Genomic DNA, 19,468 nt, shown 5'->3' on the forward strand with positions numbered 1-19,468 from the left:
ATAATTTCGATCACGATTTTGGTTACGTACCTTTTGTTAAAAAACATCACATGGAAAATGACATGCTGCAAATCATATTTGCATATTACAGAGTATAACATGCTATTTTCTATCAGTTTTTTGACCTACTAAAGATTTCACCTCATGTGAGTCATGGTCCGTCCCCACATTCAACAATGGTAAAAAAAATAGCATATTACACTCTGCAATATATATATCATATATGTTACATCTATGCTATATAGATAGATAGATAGATAGATAGATAGATAGATAGATAGATAGATAGATAGATAGATAGATAGATAGATAGATAGATAGATAGATAGATAGATAGATAGATAGATAGATAGATAGATAGATAGATAGATAGATAGATAGATAGATAGATAGATAGATAGATAGATAGATAGATAGATAGATAGATTTAAAATGACTATGAGTTAGAGTTTGGTGGCGTGGGTACTCAATCACAACTGGGCCATCGAAAGTAAGCCATTCAACTGGTGGGGCAGCTAGAGGTAAGCGATTCAACCGTCCAACCTACTTAGAGTGTCTGTTCAGATGGCTTTGGTTTTATAGTCCGTTACTGCCAAGTATATCCTTGTGGTTATGACCCCCTCAATATAGAAGAAAACTCTCATAATATGGAGGTTATTAGTTTTTGATTTTTCTAAAACAAACTCCTGTTTTGGGAATTTGTTTTAAAAAAATAAAAAACTTTGAAAACATTTGAAGGTCAGCATCCAAGTTTGATGGAGCTGTCCGTCAAACTTTTTCTACATTGACAAGAACGATAATGGTGGTGGTTCCTGCCAATCTATACAGATGTTCATGGACATCTCTAAATATGGTGGAAAGAGTAAAAGCAGGGCGGTGTATGCAAAGTCCTCTGCCACCCTGTCTGCTTTAACGCTGCCCGCCAAATCCAAAATCATGCCCATAGTTTCTGTTTAAATTACCAAAAAAACAGTATGTTCTACAACCACGCACTCAATGTTTTGAAAACTAATTTTATTTCACATATGAGGGATCTTCAGTCTGAGATTTACTATATTCACAACACAGCTTAATTTAATGCTTACATTGTACAAACATGGGTACCACCTCTGGTGCAATGTGCAGATGTGGTGAGGGAAGCTGGCACATGGAGCAGACCACGGTAAATGGCCTCAAACCTGCAGAACTGGAAGACACTTTGGCCTCCACTCTCTTAACGGAGGACCACCTGCTATATCTAGATATCCCAGACTACATTAAGGGGATATCTGTTTTGAAAGGCATCCACCTGTGAATGAACTTTTATGACTGTGGAGCACTGAGTGGGGCACCATTTATTTGGGGCAGCGAACATTCTCTTCTGATTTTTATCAGTTTATGAAAGTGGGCTTCTTGCTGAAAAGAAAAAGCAAAATGCCCCTAACAAGGGACAACCATGCCTTGCAAGGTGGACCCAAGAAGGAAAAATCAGGTGAGGTAATCACACTCCAGGGTATTGCTACTGTAATTCAGAGACCCTGTGGTGGACAGGCCACTGGGTAAAGGGTTTCTAAAGGCAGAGCCAGTTTTTGACTTAATTTTTACAAATCACAGATCTATAATCAAAAAGCTGCATGCTGTAATGAGTAATTAATTCTGATATTTTAGACTCAGCAGAAGGGCTGTGAAGAAATTACTCAGGTTTTCACCACCTTTTCTGAGGTTTATGGTATTGTCAATGGTATTCAAGACATCGCAGATTATACTGAAGTGGAAGAATTGCACTGACTGGGTCAAAATATTGTATGAGGGCTGGTGTTTATGATAACAAAACAGAGAAATGTCATAGATGACAAGCTGATCCTAAACAACCTCCAAATATCGTCTAGGGGGAGTTCTCCGAATATGTAAGAGATATTATGTCAGGTGATGATATCAAGACTGTATCCATCACAGCAAATTCTAAGCACACAGTATGAGAAGAGTCTTGACAGTCAAGTTAGTAATTACAAATCCTTATAGCTCTGGACATTACTTCCACTACAAAGTTGTACAATTGAAACAAATAGAGCGAGCTTGGGAGGTGGTATTTCAGGGCAAGTTGTTACTGTAAGGGGCTGATTGGTATCATGTAAAGTTATTGATATTGACAAGTGTTATTTTACTTTCATTTACAGTAGTGTATGTTTATTTTCCACCATATCTCTAACAGAAGTTGCCAAAGTTGTCCCAAAAATACAAGACAGCACAAAATGACAAAGCTCCAACAAAACAACACAACAATAGGAGCAAGAGCAACAGCAAGCCATGAATAAGACAAAACAAAAACAAACAAAACATATCAACACAACACCACTACTCAATTGTGCTGTTGACATGGTGCTGTGTTGTTGTTTTGTGGTACTACTGTGGTGTTGTGTTTTGCGTTGGTAAATAGTATGTAGTGGCTGTACCTTAACTGCAGGTCTGCTCTTCTTAAACATACAGAAGCACTCTGCCTGACACTATTGCCCTTAAATTCTATCTAGATCTTCTGTTCTGTTACTCTTTATAAACCTTACGTTACACAGTGTCCTTCGTTTTGCTTTACTGCACATCAATCTGTTCAATTTTAGATTGAAAGGCAATAGGGAAAGACAATATACAGAAGCCGAGTTAGGAAATGTTAGATGTAAAATTGATAACTCTCTAAGGGAAAGTATATGAACACTTGGCTAAACCACTATAAATACATTTTAAAATGTGTAATAGTATAACAAAAATAAATGATTCTGATAATTATGACGGACATGACTATTGCTAAGAAGCAATCTATCAAACTGTAGCTCAGCAAACTCCATCACAGTTCAATAGTAATGTATGTTAATGAAACCTTTCTTGTACTCAAACAATTGAGAAAAATGTCTGTACACCTACCAGTTCTACATACATACAATAGTGCACCTGGAGCACAGCGCAACTCTTAATGGAGGTCTGATTATGAGAAAAAAGCACGTCAAACTGTGCTGCAAGAACCACCCATATTGTCATTCTGCAAAATTCCAATGTAGTGTCATGAGATTACTATAAGTTATGCCCTTGCCATCTAGAGTTTTCTCATCATAATTTCACTGTAGATGTTGCAGTGATGTAAATAATGAAGTCATAGATGATGTCATTAGTGATGTAATATGTGAGGTAATTAGCAGTGCATTACAGGGGTGTGAGTTACACTTATGTTAGTTACTTGAGAAAACTAAAACTAGTTAATTCCTAAAGTATTTAGAGTTTAAAATGTTACATTGTTACCAAACATTTCACCTGACTATAATGTTACTTTAATCTTTGGTTTTTCAGGGAATTTCTAGTTTTTTTTTATATGCAAAGTAATATTTTATTATCTACTAACAGCCAATCCCACGCCACACATGGCCGGCAAGGTTTCTCCTCATGTTGCAACCAGCCAATCACAGCACAAGCCCCTGAGAGACTTACAGGAGCCTCTCTCTCCAGGCAGAGTGAGGCAACCAAAGGTAAAAAAAAACAATGTGAAGTATATCTATAGCTGGCACATCTTGTGCCATTTAACGTGTGGAGTTCACCAGATGAGAAATCACGTGCTGCTGATAGGCTTTCCATTGAATTACCTCTAAAAATTTGAATGCTCCTATTTTTTGGAAGAAGCTTTTTATCTAGTTTTGAATCACACTTCACTTTACACAGGTGTGTTCTGTGCATCTTTATAAAAATGGAACATGTCCATGCAGTAAACAAATATGTATCTACAGTGAAAGAGTAAAAAGGTACTTTAGAAATATATAAAGAATCAGAAGATGATTAATATTGATTCCTCTATGCACAGACGATGTTGTACTTTAAAATTTGAAATAGGTCTGTAGAGGCTTCTCAACAGGCTACATGATTCCACTATCGCCTACAAATTAAAGGTGCATCTCAACAAAACCAAAATTATTGTACTAGGCAAAAAAAAATCATGAACAATTTAACATGGTACCTAAAGAATTGCCTAGTCGTGAGGCATATTGAATATAAATGCCTGGGTAATAACTGATTCCAGAGTTTCCTTTCTTCCTCATAACCAGCAAATCAAAGTCAAAGATGGTGGTCTGCTGTCAGCTTTCATCACTCTCTCCAAAGTTTTAATGGGTCCCACACTGGAACCCATCCGGAAAATCAATAACGACAAATTGTTGCCTACTATCACCTGTGGCCGTGGGGCATTGCATGGTAGAAAATGTACTATGTACAACACAATAATTTCTTTATTGAAAATTATACAATCAGAAAAGTAAGATAAAACAACAATAAATGTATATAATAAGACAGAGAGAATGTTGCACAATATTAATCGGAAAAGAAGCAATTTAGCTTTTTTGTACAGGAGAAAAGGGGGCAAATGGGAGGGGGCAGTGGGAAAAGAAAATATCAATATCAAAGACCAAGTGGCAATATTGAATATGCAATATAAAATTCAAACATTCGAAATAAATAAACACAGTCATTTCTAATAAGTACAATCATTCGTTTTGTCTTCCAAGATCTGCATTACCAGCTCAAGACTGATTGTTGGACTAACAAAACTAGGTGCAGCAAGACAAGAGTCTTAAATAAAACTGTGCCTTTAGCTCAGGTGAACTTGAGAGGAGTCTCTAAATCAACCTCTCTGGGCTGAAACCAATTGGAGCATTGTAAAATCCCCTCCCCGACTATTTTGGAGGAATAATTGATCAATTTCCAAATAATACATCCTTAGTATACTAGTCACTTAGTAACTTGAAAAGACCTTAAAAGATATCTAAACACAGTCATGAGGAAATTGTCTTGAAGTTAGCACAAAAATGCTCTGGCACATGCTTGGATGATTTTCAATAATTCCATATTTTTGTACAGCCTATCATACATTGTGACACTGTATTCGGAGCACATAAAAGACAAATTTATGATACTTCGCATTGGTGAACTGCCGACTCTTGGCCATATCCTGAAGTGTGCTAAGGAGAGGAAAAGCAATGTGTCCAGACTGCGTAAAGCGGTGAAACCATGAACCTCTTACAAGAGAGATAAAGGCGGTTAAGACAACCTTAGCCACATCTGTCCAAGCTGGCAAGATATTATCCTTTCATTTAATTAAAAAAAAACATTTTTACACTTGATTTGTATCAATCTTGACAGTCGAATCTTCTGGAATGTAAACATGCATGCAAGCCACAGAGGAGACCAGTCAATAGAGGTAGGAGTAACCCTGGTGTGTCTGAATAGGTTGTGGAGAGGAACAGAAACCACCGCTATGTAGTAACTGATATGGCATAAGCAGTAGCGGTCGGCAGTAGGTGTTTCTCTAGGGCGGTGACGTGGACAGGGCGAGGGGCAGGGTGGGGGGTAGTAATGTATGGATTACGGAGTTTTACAGGTAAGTAAACATTTAAATAAATAAAACAAATTTTGTTGCGTGCACTGCATCACCAAATGTGATGCAGTGTGCGCAACAAAATTCGTTTTATTTATTTATTTAAATGTTTACTTACCTGTAAAACTCCGTAATCCATACATTACTACCCCCCACCCTGCCCCTCTCCCTCCCCACGTCACCGCCCTACAGAAACACCTACTGCTGACCGCTACTGGGCATAAGTGAATATGACCGTAATATTCACAGTAACAGTTATGTCTGGCTTCAGACCCCCCACTTACATCTATGATGACCTTAAATTAGTAGAAATGTGCAAACTGGTTTGGGAAGGCTGCTTCATAACAGTAGAAGCGGCCAGTCCTCCAACGTTGCGGTAGTATGTGTTCCTTCTTTACCTATAGAATTTCTTCCCTTCGTATTCTGAACAATGCTTCTGAGCTGTGAGCCATTCACCTGGTGTTCCACACCAAGAATAAGGTACTCATTAATAATTCAACTTCAATGTGTTGTATCAACATTCAAAAAGGCACAAAGTCTCAATTGTTGTCTTTGAAAGCTAATTTTCTTTGGGAATGGGCAAATGCTTCTACAGCCATTGTCAGGATTCCTGTCACAGCTCACCTCTTGTGACTATCACAATTTACCAGCATCACTCATATCATTCCTCTCAACACTTATGAATGAACAAATGTCTTGTACCCTAACTTTTGGTCATATTCCATGCTGTTGGTAATAGCTAGCTGCAGCTAGTGTACTTCAGTTTGTTTAAAAAGGCTTAATAGCTTTTACAAATGTTTTACCATGCACATGCAAGGTCAGGTTTGAGGCGCCATGAAAACATACAGAAAATACACCAGAATAAGCATCAAGCAACTGGCATAGATGACGTCAACGTAAACCTTCTGGAAGACAGCCCTCATCAAATTGATGCCCTGAACCTGTGCTTTGCTATAAGCAATTAGCAATTAGAATATGACCTTTGTGAATATTCTAAAACACCTTCTAAAAGACAGCCTCATCAAATTAATTATCTTCACCTGTTCCTTGCTATAAGCAATTAGAAAGTGACCTTTGTGAACATTCTAAAGCACCTTCTAGAAGACAGCCTCCTCAAGTTATCCGCGCCTATTCCTTGTTACAAACAATTAGAATGTGACCTTTATGAACGTTCTAAAGCAGTCTTATTAAAGACCGTCCTTACCCCTCCCTTTGTATAGCCTCTTCACCCGCCACTTACCTGTTTCTGGCTTTCAGGACTCTATCTTGCCAGCTCCCTTGATCCTCCCGCTTCGGCCTCACCGAACGTCCCGAATTAGTCTCACACCTGGATGGAAAAAAACAAGAAGAAGAAAAGGAGAGGCACATTAACAGACTTGATTCTATGCACTGAGCTCAGTCACAACACCATGCTGCTGACAAAGGTAACCAGTGTTTGTATTCAAGCTTGTACATACTGTCGGCAGGTCTCTCCCAGAGAGCGCTTGGGTGAAGCTAACCCCGTCCAAATTTTCTTGTGGGTTTGATGCTGAAATCATACTCACTACAGTGTCAAAATTTGATAAAGAAGTCTCTAAGGACAATCTCAATGAAAACAAAACAACAACAAAACTAAAGGATGGTTGAGATTTGAAAAGCTTTTGTGTGGCGATGCCTTAAGAGATAGAGGTAATACTAGACTAAAGCCTTATAATTTGTTTAATATAGATACCATATCTGCCAGTACCATTCATCAGACTGGTGTGAATGCCTGCTGCAATGTTGCTGAGTAGACAAGCCACAGCATGTTTGACTCTACATGCTCTCTCCATCCCATCCCCTTTCCCTCTGGGATTTGCCAATGGAGCAGTGTCTCCTTCTGTAAACCAAGAGCAAGTCTTGGGAGGATTTGGGAACTAGCGTCGCTGGAATCATTTGGGATCCAGGCAGGTGGCTTATGACAGCCGTGCTATCAATAGGCACCTAACAGAACCTGCAGTATCACCATTAGAAATTTTCAAGGTGACTGCCACAAAATGGAATTAGACCGTGAGATCTATAAGAGTACTCTAGGTTTTAGAGATTCATAACTTTAATGTTGTTGGCAACCTTAGTTTCCAAGAGATACCAATTCTCTACCAGCAGCTACTGCCCAACGGTTTCAAGTGCTAAATCCCCTTTGAACTGATGAGGGGTGTTCCAAAGGTCATCGTAAAAGTATGAGGGATTTGTGCACTTTCATTATGAGCACTGTGGCATTGGTGAAATTAATATGATAGACCAAATATGTACAGTCTCTTCAAAGCCACTGATTATTTAAAAAAAAATTCGAGCTTTCCTATTTAGGAGAAAAGACACATTCTGAATCACAAACCAATATCTCTCAGTTTCATAGCTTGCCTCCTGAGCACCAAGAATATAGTAATTTAGAGTTTCCTCACACCTAAGGAATGCTTTTATGATTGCCCAGTCCTAACTAACTCTAAAATCAAGCACGTATGCCACTAGTACATGAAACACCGCCTTTACCCATTCTACTGTAGTGTAGTTCCTATATTACCAATAGGCTCTGCGCATTGGAATAACATAAACAGCAGTTTAGACGTAGGACTGAGGTCATCTAGGTCTCTACTGACTATTTTAGACTTAATTAAGTTTGCCAGCTAGCTCAGAGGTCACTAGAAACTTTCTCGAATGTTCAGGAAGGAGTTAACTTTCCTGATTAGACAAGAAGGGATTCGTTTCTGACAACCGCATAAACATGACAACTTTGCTCCCTCAGAATAAAGAGTATATCTCTAGAGTCGTGTGAAAACAATAGACAACTATTTCACTCAGTCAATCGTGCATACTTAGTTTCACCAGGAGTGCAGAGAAATAGAGAGACGGGCGTTTTCAATAAAAGGTGTTATTTATTGAGCAGTCCTCTTTTTCATGCAAAAGAAATGAATTGCAACAAATGCAATACTTATCATGAAGTAAAGTGCGTACAGTAAAAGGAGTATTATGAAATAATACTGTAAAAGCATTGATATGGTTTCTGAGCCATATGATACTTTAAAATGGATAAAATATATACATACATAAAAACATTGACTAAACGTACTCAACTGGCGCTTCTACGATACGCCCACCCCGGTGTACCTGACCTAAGCCTAATACGTGGGAAGGAGTAAGTAAGTTGCAGTTTAAGTTAAGTTGGTTTTTGCCAAGAATCTGAATCAAGAATTCTCTCAAGGTTTTATTCAGCTCCGTACCTTGGTTCTAGAATGAAGGAGGTTGTGTATCTCTCTCGGGACTCGATCTCCCAGCAACCCGCAAGGGTGAATGGAAACACCAGAGCTGGAATTTTTCGGCTGGAGAAAAGACAGAGTCTCTCTCAGTGCGTCAAATGGGAGGGTCGGCTTCCTTCGGCACTCGCATCAGCTGGGGGTCGGGCAAGTAGATAGCCGCTCTGCTCCAAACCAGCGTGTGTTTGCTTAAGGCAACGTTGGAATATTTATACTTGGAAGGTGCCGGGTTTGACGTAAGGTTGGACATAAGGACGTCACTAAGAACGAACAGTTCTTTCTGGACTCCAGGAGTTCTTGTTCAAATCAAAACAAAAGCAGGGGGATTTCCCGGGCTGCTGGAGGCTTGATTTTTTTAAAGAATGCGGTGTACTTTCTAGGAGTCTATGGGAGTAGCCTTGCCGTATTTGGACTGCATTGGCTATTACAAAATATAGACATGATTCTTATGCCTTTATAAGGATATGTTTTGTTATAACCACATAAGGGCATGAATCGGGGATATCTAATTAGGGTCCTAGATAGATTCACAACACTACAATCCACTATTTACCAAATTACTGCAGCAGTCTGATTTAGGAGTGTAGTACAGTTCATGGGGTATAGTACCAGAATAGCAATGTCAAATTATTGTCTGAAAAACCTATCAATTCTAAATATTGTTTACAAAAATATCCCTCATTGGAAATAATAATTGACTAAATACATACAATTGAACACTATTTCTGTAAGTCATATTTAGGACACAATATTTGTGTCAGTTGAGATCTCTGTATTTGATATTCTTACATGCAACCATTCAGGAACAGCTTATCATTCAGCAGTATTGAGGTATTGAAGGGTCTACAGTGTATCATGCTCAAACTCTTAAAGGGTCTCTTCAGGACACGTTTTCTATTAAGGAAATCTCGAGGCTCTTGGCAACTCAACAACCATATGAAAAGTCATTATCAACGTATCACCTGTCACATTAGATGCTGAGAAGGTTTTCTACAGGGTTTCCTGTGGGTACTTGGTAAGATTATTGCAATCAATTCACATTAGACCCTATTTTACAGCAGAGATGAGGTTTCAAAATCTGCCACTAATGGCAAAATGTCCTCTAGAGATTTTACTTGCAGGTAAAAATTCAAGAAGGTTGTCTGCTCTCCCCTCTGTTGTTTGCTCTTGCTATAGAGCCTTTAACTAAGATCATCAGGATGGAATTGGCTGAACAGGGCATTATCACAATCAGAGTAGAGTGGATGATACTGCTCTATGTCAATGACATGCTGTCAAGCTTGACAATGATATTCAATAGTACAGATCAAATCAGAAAAAAACCTCAGGTCTTTATATCACCTCGAGATATTTCCTAGAGGCTCACTGAAGGTGAAGAGATGTCTAAGTTGCTACATTACTGAGCTTTGAGCACAAGACTCAATTAGATACTTAGAGAGCTGAGTTTCCAGAGACAGGGTATAGACCATCAATATAACGTGTATAAAAATGTGATGAGATTCTGGAAGAAAGCTTATGGGTGGATATGATCATCAACTTCCATGGCTAAGTGGAATGCTCTATTTAAAATGTTGTATCTGGTAAAAGCCTATGTGTTTAAAACAGTGAGTTCCTTTAGCAGTATAGCATTCTAGTTAGGAGAACCATCTGGACAAACTAACAACCTTGGGTAGTGGTCGAAGGTATGACAAGACAAGTTGATAATTAGGGGCATGTGGCAATGAATAGTTTAATAATTTAAAAAATCCATAAATTAATTTGTACATTAAACATTGCATATTTTACATATTTTTCATAAAGTACTAAGCACCTGAAACCCCACTACGACCATACAAAATTATCTAATAAATACCATACTAAAAATGATGTTCAATACACTACTTTAATAATCAATATTTAAAATGGTATTATTCTTTAAAAAGTAATATACTTATCCTCTGTATTCCGTTCTTTGATATTGCTGTACTCACAACATTTTGACATTGAAAAAAAGGACCACCGATGTTCTAAATTCCGTATTTAACTTTTGCACCTTATTTTATTTATAGTTTCACAGTCAGTATATTTCGCACACCTTGCTTCATCATAAGCTATGGCAGGATGGTTAATGTAAACAGGTTATTATCAGATATAATTGAGCCAAGTTATAAATGAGACACACATGTTTATCCCATGATAGGACTTAAAAATGCTCAAAGACCATATCAACAGGTCTCACCTGCCAAACTTTATCCAGCTATAGATTTTATTTCATACCGCTGGGAGCAATAAATCAGATAAAACACCTAACTATATTACAACATATAGGAATTTATAGGGCTACTCATACAAACAGTTCCCCCTAAGAATGCATTATTCGCAAACAGACCATGGAGAGCATTTGATAAAATGTGCATATGATTTGCAAACTCAGCAAACTAATTTCTATGACTAGAAAAAAATTAAAATTAAAATGTTCAATCTAGAGGCCACCTTAATGAAGCATCGTATAGCTCTTTTATGGAAGCAGGCATGGCCACCAGAGTTTGGGTGCGACAATAAGATCTTGATGTGCAATTGTAAGGGAGAGTGTGATCAACAGTCTGCACCCCATCCCAACAATGCCCTAAGATATTTGTGCCTGGTTTTGGTCATACATGGAAGTTGTGCACGAAAAACAAGAAGAAACCCATTGAGGGGTTGAAATTCTGAGGGCACCCTGGTGAAGATCAAGAAAAGGGGTGGGGTCAACCAGCGGTAAACAGCCCCCCTCCTGAACGACTGACCCATGATGCTGTTGTTGAGTATACAGAGAAGTGGGTAGTCTGGAATGAGATGATATAGAAACCAAATGAATAAATTCAGGGTAAACATTGGTGTTTTGCATAGGGGTGGACGGAATTAGCGAAATTGCCTTTTTGCAAAATTCCACGAAACTGCATAAGATCTCTGTGAACACTCGGAATTTCACGTGCTCGCAGAGATTTCGGAGGCGGGGCTTCCCTGCGAGTTTACACATGCCTCTTGTGTTTATAAAAGGTCAGAGACCGATCAGAGCAGCAGCTGAGGAGAAAGAAGCTCCTGGTCACAGGAACTGCACGGGGATTGCGCCCGTGAAAGTCAAGGATGCAAAGGCCTCCATCAAGCATCATATCTAATTTTTGACGGTAGATATGGGGAGAAACTACACCTGCCCAGCCTTGACAAAGCTCACGATTTTTTGGGGCGGATTAATGAGTTACTGAATTTGAGCTTAAACTCGGACACCTGCTTTATTTATATCTGTAAGTGCTTCCTGTTGAGGTTTAATGTTTGTGACAGGAGCACTGTGCCAGAAATAATCCTGCCCTGCATATTTATCCACAAAGATGCCACCGTTTGTGCAATACAATTCCGTTCCGCCACGGATTGCGGAAGTTTTGACATTTTCACGTTCCGTGCGGAATGCGAAAATGCAAAAATTTCGCAAGTTCCGTGAGCGGAACCGAATTTGCCGCCCACCCCTAGTTTTGCTGTGACCGAAATGGAAGTCCTATTATGTCCAGCACGGAGTGCCTTTGATGTTGATATAGCAAAAATAGCATTTTATTTGTAGGGGTGCATTATAATCACACGTGTAGAGCGCACCCATATATCATCTTTTGTCGTATTAACATGAAGTGTTAGAAGTTGAATTGTAGCAACTCAAAACCTGATGTGCTTAGACCTTTGAAAAGAAACATGGAGAATTAACGTAGAAAGTAAATGTAACTAGCAGAAAACATCAACGTGAAAAGCTCATGTTGTGAAACTGATTATTATTAATTTACTAAACGTGTTTATTAATTGAGTTGTTTTAATTGTAGGTAAATGCATTAATTGAATGTTCCTTATTTTCCTATACAAATTCGTAAAGCTCATTTATTGGTTTCTTATGTTAGCTGAATTTTGTAGGCCTGAAATAAATCTCTCTGGAAACCTCTCATTTTAGAATTAATAGTTGAATTTTGTGTGTGCTGTAGAATTTGTTCTTTCTTATGTTTTGTGTTGCAGATGAAAGAAGTGTTCTCGTTAGCTAGAATAATGTCTTTTTGGGAACCATGGACAAATTGTTACGAGAGAAGAACACCATTATCCCATGGAAAACTACCTTTAGGATTGTACCTAGAGCAGATGGCGTGACCCTCAAAGACTTTTGGGAAAGATACTTGAAATAATGTGCTGTTGGGGGTAGGGAAAGTGCCTACTTCTTCTTACGCCTTCTGAGAGAGAGCATCTTTGAACAAGCTATGTCTTTGTAGCTTTATGCTACATGGCCCATTGACTGTGGAGAGACTTCTAAGGAAGACTGCCCATGTTGACACCTTTTATTCCTTATGCTCAAGGAGGGATGTCATTTTAGCGTTAGTGTAGGGATGGATTAATGCTTTTTTACTCATCAACCCTCGATGCAGGGAAACTTGGATTCATGCTTTGGGATCCTCTGCTTTCTGCTTCTTGAATTAATTGTTTTGCCTATGCTACATCGTCTTAATTGGATATGCAGATTTGGCTTTATGCCTATTCAAATGTATTTCTACACACTCATCTTAAGGTGTCTTTGAGTCCAATTATGTATGGCTTTGTAATAAATCAACCAACCTTTTTTCTCTCCTGTATCCTTCCAGGCTGCTAAAAAGAACCATGGCTTGTGTATCTAGAACAGGTCTAGCATTTATGGGCTCCACCCTGTCAATGTTCATTCTGCAAAATTACATTTTTTACTAACCTTTAATGCACCTAAAGTTTTTGTTTTATGTTAGTCAAGTTGACGAGATGTTAAATTACCTCCTAAAAATAATGTACCAGCTTCTAATCATATCTTAATATTTGCAGGTTCCTGTTCAGTTTTTACAAGTTATATTGGGTTCTGTGTTTAATGAGGACAGATCAGTACTTTGAACATTTTGGGAATGAATGACGTCTGGCAAACATAAATGAAAACTGCTGAAGGCTAAGTAAACGAAAGCAGCCAAAAAATATAGTTCCAAGTGAGGCAGTGCTTGCCAGAGGGACGACACGATTTGGATGCTCTGCATCTCTTATTGCAATTAAGTTTCATCAATGTCCTTGAAAAATCAATCCCTTCTGTTTGTCATACCAGAAAAATCGTACGCAAATAAGGATTCTACTAATTAAAGGACAAGGATTGTCAGGCGTCACAGTTTCCAGAGGCACAGGTCTCAGTTCGTAATCTTTATTGTAATTTCCAGCACATTTACTGTGGTAGTCAACAAAATGTTGGTACCTGCTTCCGACTGCTTCGCCCTGGGGAGAGCTGTGTTCCTTCCTGTCTCTCGTTATGACATTTAAGCTCCTCTGAGATGACTGTTGTATTCAAAACTGAAGGAAGAACCCTCTAGGGTAGCTTCAGCTCAATTATGAGCATGTGAATTAAGGGACAAGGCAACGGCGTGTCTGGGGATTTGTGCAATGGAAATGATGTCATGTTAAATCAGTTTATGTTCTATTGAGTGGGCCCTGTGCAGTGTGCACAGGTGTTTGCAGTGCCTTAAAGACATTGGAGGGGACCCCCTGCAAAGAACATGGATGGGGCCCCCACGCTCCGGACCCAGTCAGGAGCTCTCAGGCCAGGTGCCTGGCACCCGTCCCGGACAGTGCTTAAGGGGGCCCCTAAAGCTTAGGCCCCTCCCCCGCACCCCGGGAGCTGCGGGAGCTATTATTACACCACTGGGTGTTTGGGAACATCTGAGCTGTCTATGTGATGGAAATTACACAGCAGCATTAGAGACATGTGGAAGTACAGATTTATACAGTTAAATGTTGGATTAAGCTAGCGAGATTGCATATCCAAGAAGTAGAGGAATGTATGTAAATTTTAGATCTTCCATGCTTGGGCGGGAGTGTGAACACACATGTGCTTGTGCTTGCCCATGTGCATATGAGCATGCAGGTGTATGTGTGTATGTGCACACACGCATAAGAAAAACAACCATCAGAGGTGTTTTATAATCTTCAGGGGAACAATAGGCCAGATGTACAAAGTATTTCAGTGTTTGGCTGATATGCAGAATTGAGCCATTTACGACTGGAAAAATGCTTTTTTAAAATATGCAAACACCGAATTATGTTTATTGTTTTGACTGTAATTGGAAAGGGCATGTTCAGGGCATCCCTTCCAAATACCGAATCGCGTAGTCGGTATTCATATTTTGTGACTGAATTATAGTCACAAAATATACATTTTTTACCAGCTGCTCAAAGGTAGTGGTAACACTTCGCAAATAGGAAAGGGTCTCTTTGGGATCCTTTCTCCTTTGAGAATATAAAAAATGTACAACTAAAATTGCCAACTCTTACAAAATGTAATGTAAATGTTTGATTTTCCTTATCTAAACACATCCCATGTTTTTTCTTTGAGGAAAACGGGCTGCATGTTGTAGAATTGCTTTATTTAAAAGCAATCATAGATATGGTGGTCCTCTGACCCAAGCAGGCAGCCATCCATGTGATGGCAGCGATTCCTAACAGGTCACAAGTTGTGACCTACCTCATTAATATTCATGAGGTAGGTTGATTTGCAACCCCACTAGGAATCACTATTTTATAACTTAGGGCCCGATTACTATGTCAGGCGAAGGCTCTCCGCCCGACATCGTAATCGGCCCCTAAGTCTTTTGTATATTAGGAATTGCAATTTCCTTTGTGTGATTCTGTAAGAATCGCAATTTGGAAATCGCAGGTCCGAATTTTTATAAGTGTGACCCATAATGCTTTACAGCAATGCTTTATGGGAGCTAATGGCATGAGCTCTGATATTTTCCTTACTTGTGAGAGATAAAAATAATAGGCTTTGTGCTGGAAACACATGACAGCATTTTCACAAAAACATTCATGAGCAGGCAAAGTTATACTACAGGAGCTATCTTTTACATACTCTTACATGCCTTTGTAAATTGGCAAGAAACATCCAGCTCCCTATTGGTAAAAGTGATAGGAGGGCACAGTCCTTTCTGGGTGTAAGCACTGTATATTAATTGTCCCTGAGTGTTTTTATTTTACTCCCATTTAAGATATTTTCTGGCTAGTTTACAACGGCAAATACAAGGATGTAAAAGAGTATTACAGGAGTACTACTTTATGTACTCCTAAATTCCTTTGGGGAAAGGCCCCTAAAGCACAACAACACAATTACAATATAAAGGGTACAATCTGAATGGATGCAGACCTGAAAAAAATTGAATTTTTCACTTTTCCAGAAATTACTTGGTAAATTGATAAATAGTGATTTATCATTCAGTACTGTCCAACATCATGTAGCTAAAAAGACAAAGAAATGGAACCCGTTGAGTCAGTGGCATAGCAAGGGGAGGGGGGCGGTCTGCCCCAGGTGGCATGTATTTTGGGGGTGGCAGCCTCCCCGCTGTTACAGAGCCTATTTTCCGACCAAATGCATAGGTTCCCATTAAAGAAAGGAGTGGCTGGAGAAAATCAGGCACCCTGTGGCAGGCAACCCTGGTGCCTGCCACACGGCGCATGTCTGTTAAGGGAGGGCTCATGGGTACCCCCACAAGGCTGATTGGGAAGTCTCCAGGTGCAGGGGGGTATGCTGGGGGGTATGCTATGGCCCCCAAAAGGCTGACTCTGACTGCTGATTCAAGATGGACGGCACAATTCAGAAAGTGTGTCTGAATCCAGTATTGTAAGCAGTAGTTCGGAAATGCGGCCTGTAGAGACGTACAATTTTGCACCGAACAGCTCAGTCATTCCGAATGCCGAGGATTCAATTTGGGGTATTCTTAATGCCTAACTTTCATCATACTCGGTCGTTCAAAAACCTTTCCGATTCGGTTGGAAAGACACATTCCTGATCCGATTAGGACAGAGAAAATGCCATTAGGAGGCCTTCCTAACTGCATTGGAATTGGGGCCTTAGCCTTTCATCCAGCTTGGGCACGCAAGGGGGAAGGTGTTTCGTGTAGGCTATTTATGTACCATAAAGAATCCTGGCCACATCTATTTTGTTGTTGCCCCAAATTGTCTGACCATAGACGCTGCGTGCTATGCCCTATTTTCAGGGCAAAGGGTGTTAGGACTTGTAGGGAGGCCTCAGATTTATACTTCACCAAAAACATGGCATGTAACCTAACCAGACTGGGGAAATTTAAGAATTCTATCAGGTCTGCACTTACAGAGTTGCCACAGATTAATACAAGTCCTTGACAGGCTCGGAAATCACACTTTAAATGTGCCTTCTGCACCTTATTCCTTCTATGTTATAGTACAGTATGATCCCTCCATGTTTAGAAGTTGTGAACAGCAAGGGTCTCAAATCATTACTTGTTTTAAACAAATTTGGATTTATAAGTCTCTATTTATTTCCTGGTGTTATGGATGCTGTATGCCTTATTTAGGTGCCTACTTAAATGGCCTCACTTAATTGTCCGCTGTATATAACTCTGGATTTTTAAATTTTACTTTTTTATCTTGCAGGATGTGATATTCCATAATATTGGTTATACAAATAAGTGTATAGTATACGCCTATATTAACAAAGGACTGGTATCCCCAATCGTTGTTTTTACACCTGTAAATGCAATTTATACCACCTCGAGCATGCTTGAGGCAAGGGACATTATATTTTCTATATCCATGAAGTTGGAAGGTGGGGGGTGAATAGTTGTATATATTTTACTGTAAAGGTCTTAATAAATTGAATGGTTAATAAATAAATTGGAATCATTAGTTACGTGATATTGGAATGGAAATAATAAATGGTGTCCCTTTACTGTCCAGCCCTTTCCCTGAGTTAAGTTAGATTGGAGAGGGAATAGTAAATGTTGTCTCTTTTAGTATCCGAAACCTTCCCTGACATAATTTTTATTGTAGTGGGAATCGCTAAAGTTGCTTCTTTAGTGTGAAGCAACTTCCCTGATTTCAGTGACATTGAAGTGGGAATAGTAAATGTTACCTCTTTAGTGTCAAGACCCTTCCCTGAGTTAAGTTATATTCGAGTTTGAATAGTAAATGTTGCCCCTTTTAATGTCCACATCTTCAATGAGTTAAGTGATATTGGAATGGGAATAGCAAATGTTGCCTGTTTAGTCTTTAGCACCTTCCCTGAGTTAAGTGATAATGAAGTGGAAATAATAAATGTTTCCCCGTTACCATCCAACATCTTCCCAGAATTATTTTATTGTTGAGTGAAAATAGTATTTTAAACACTTTTTGGGCCTGATTAAGACATTGGCGGTGTGGTTCCGGGTCCCCCACGCCGCTGCACCTCCAAAGCCGTGGTCAGGCCGCCTGCCAGATTAGGAGTTTCTGCCTGTCTGGTAGGCCTTTTTTTGGCATTCACACAGCAGTGCCTCTAAAAATGGGCACCACAATGGAAACTTCAAAAGCAGTTCCTGCACAGCATAGACTGTTAAGTCCATGCTTTGCAGGAACTGGGGTGCATGTATACAATGGGGCACATGTGAACCCACCTGTATGCATACACATGTGGAGAAGGCAAAGGGGGGCATACAGGCCCCCCTCTGTTTCCTCTCCACCATGGTATTCATGGAGTAGGAACCTCCACGACACCGCCGGTGGAGAGGAAACTCCTGATATGCATGTCAGGACCACAACGGTCCCACCCGTCATATTGATGACTCCTGACTGCTGCAACACCACAAGGGGACAGTCGTTCCATGGCGGATGCGGTGGGGCAAGGCCAGTCCGACCACCCTAATCGTAATAGGGCACGCAGGAGACTCCCACCGTCCCGCCCCAACAAGTCTGGCAGTACGTGGACTGCTAGACACATAATTAGCCCCTTGTGTTTAAAACCTTGTTTGAGGTAAGTTGTGTTGTACTGTGAGAAGAAAGATTTATGCATTTGGTGGTATGCATATGTGCTTATTTTGTAGTGTAGTGGGAGTAGTATGTGCTATGTTTGTAGTGTTTAGTAATTTGTAATAGTAGTTTTTGCATTGGATATGGTAGGAAAGCATAGTGTTTGCAATGTTTTAATATTTTTACAATAAGCATTATTAGTAGAAAAAATGCACATCTTTTTTTGTATTTTTCATTTGAAGAAAAAATAGTTATTGCAAGTTTTTATATTTTTTATACATATTATAAGAAACAAAGTTGTCATTGTTATAGCTGTTAAACAAATGCAGACAAGCAGACAAAATGTTCCAGAATACATTTTCACTAATAAACACTCTTAATTTTTTTGAACATTGCAATATTTAAAAAAATATTTTACATACATTCATATTTTGGAAAGTAACATACATATTGTTATATATAATGAATAATATTACATGTGTTATAATAGTATTTACTGTGTAATACATTGTTTAAAACGTGTGACATGCAGAAAGAAAATGTGAGTAATTGTTTCGTAATTCACATATACATTTTTTACACATTTTTAGAAACATGTTTCTTATTCATTTTTATACTGGTATTTAACAAAAATATCTTTAAAATATATCAAATAATTTTGATATATTTTCTAATAATATTGAATATATATTTTACAGTTTTTAAAATAATTTTTGGAACATTGTTTTAAACATTTTTAGACATTTTAATCAAAATTTTTAAAACATCTTAATAAACATTTCTAATATATTCTTTATATTTCTCACATTCAATCCTATGGAGGATAGTCTTTTTTTAAGTTCTATTAGGAGGCCTTTTTCTTTACCTCTTACTACATTGAGTAATCTATTGCTTTTGTTTTTGGGTCGTTTCTAGAGAAAAAAAAGTTGTGGTTGGGTGCTGTTGTTCGTCGGGTCTGGTAAATTAATTTCTATCTATTTTTAAGGTGTTCCTAAGGTGGGGCTGGTAGGAGAGT

Source organism: Lissotriton helveticus, chromosome 10 (assembly GCF_964261635.1).
Source record: "Lissotriton helveticus chromosome 10, aLisHel1.1, whole genome shotgun sequence".
Classification (NCBI taxonomy): Eukaryota; Metazoa; Chordata; class Amphibia; order Caudata; family Salamandridae; genus Lissotriton; species Lissotriton helveticus.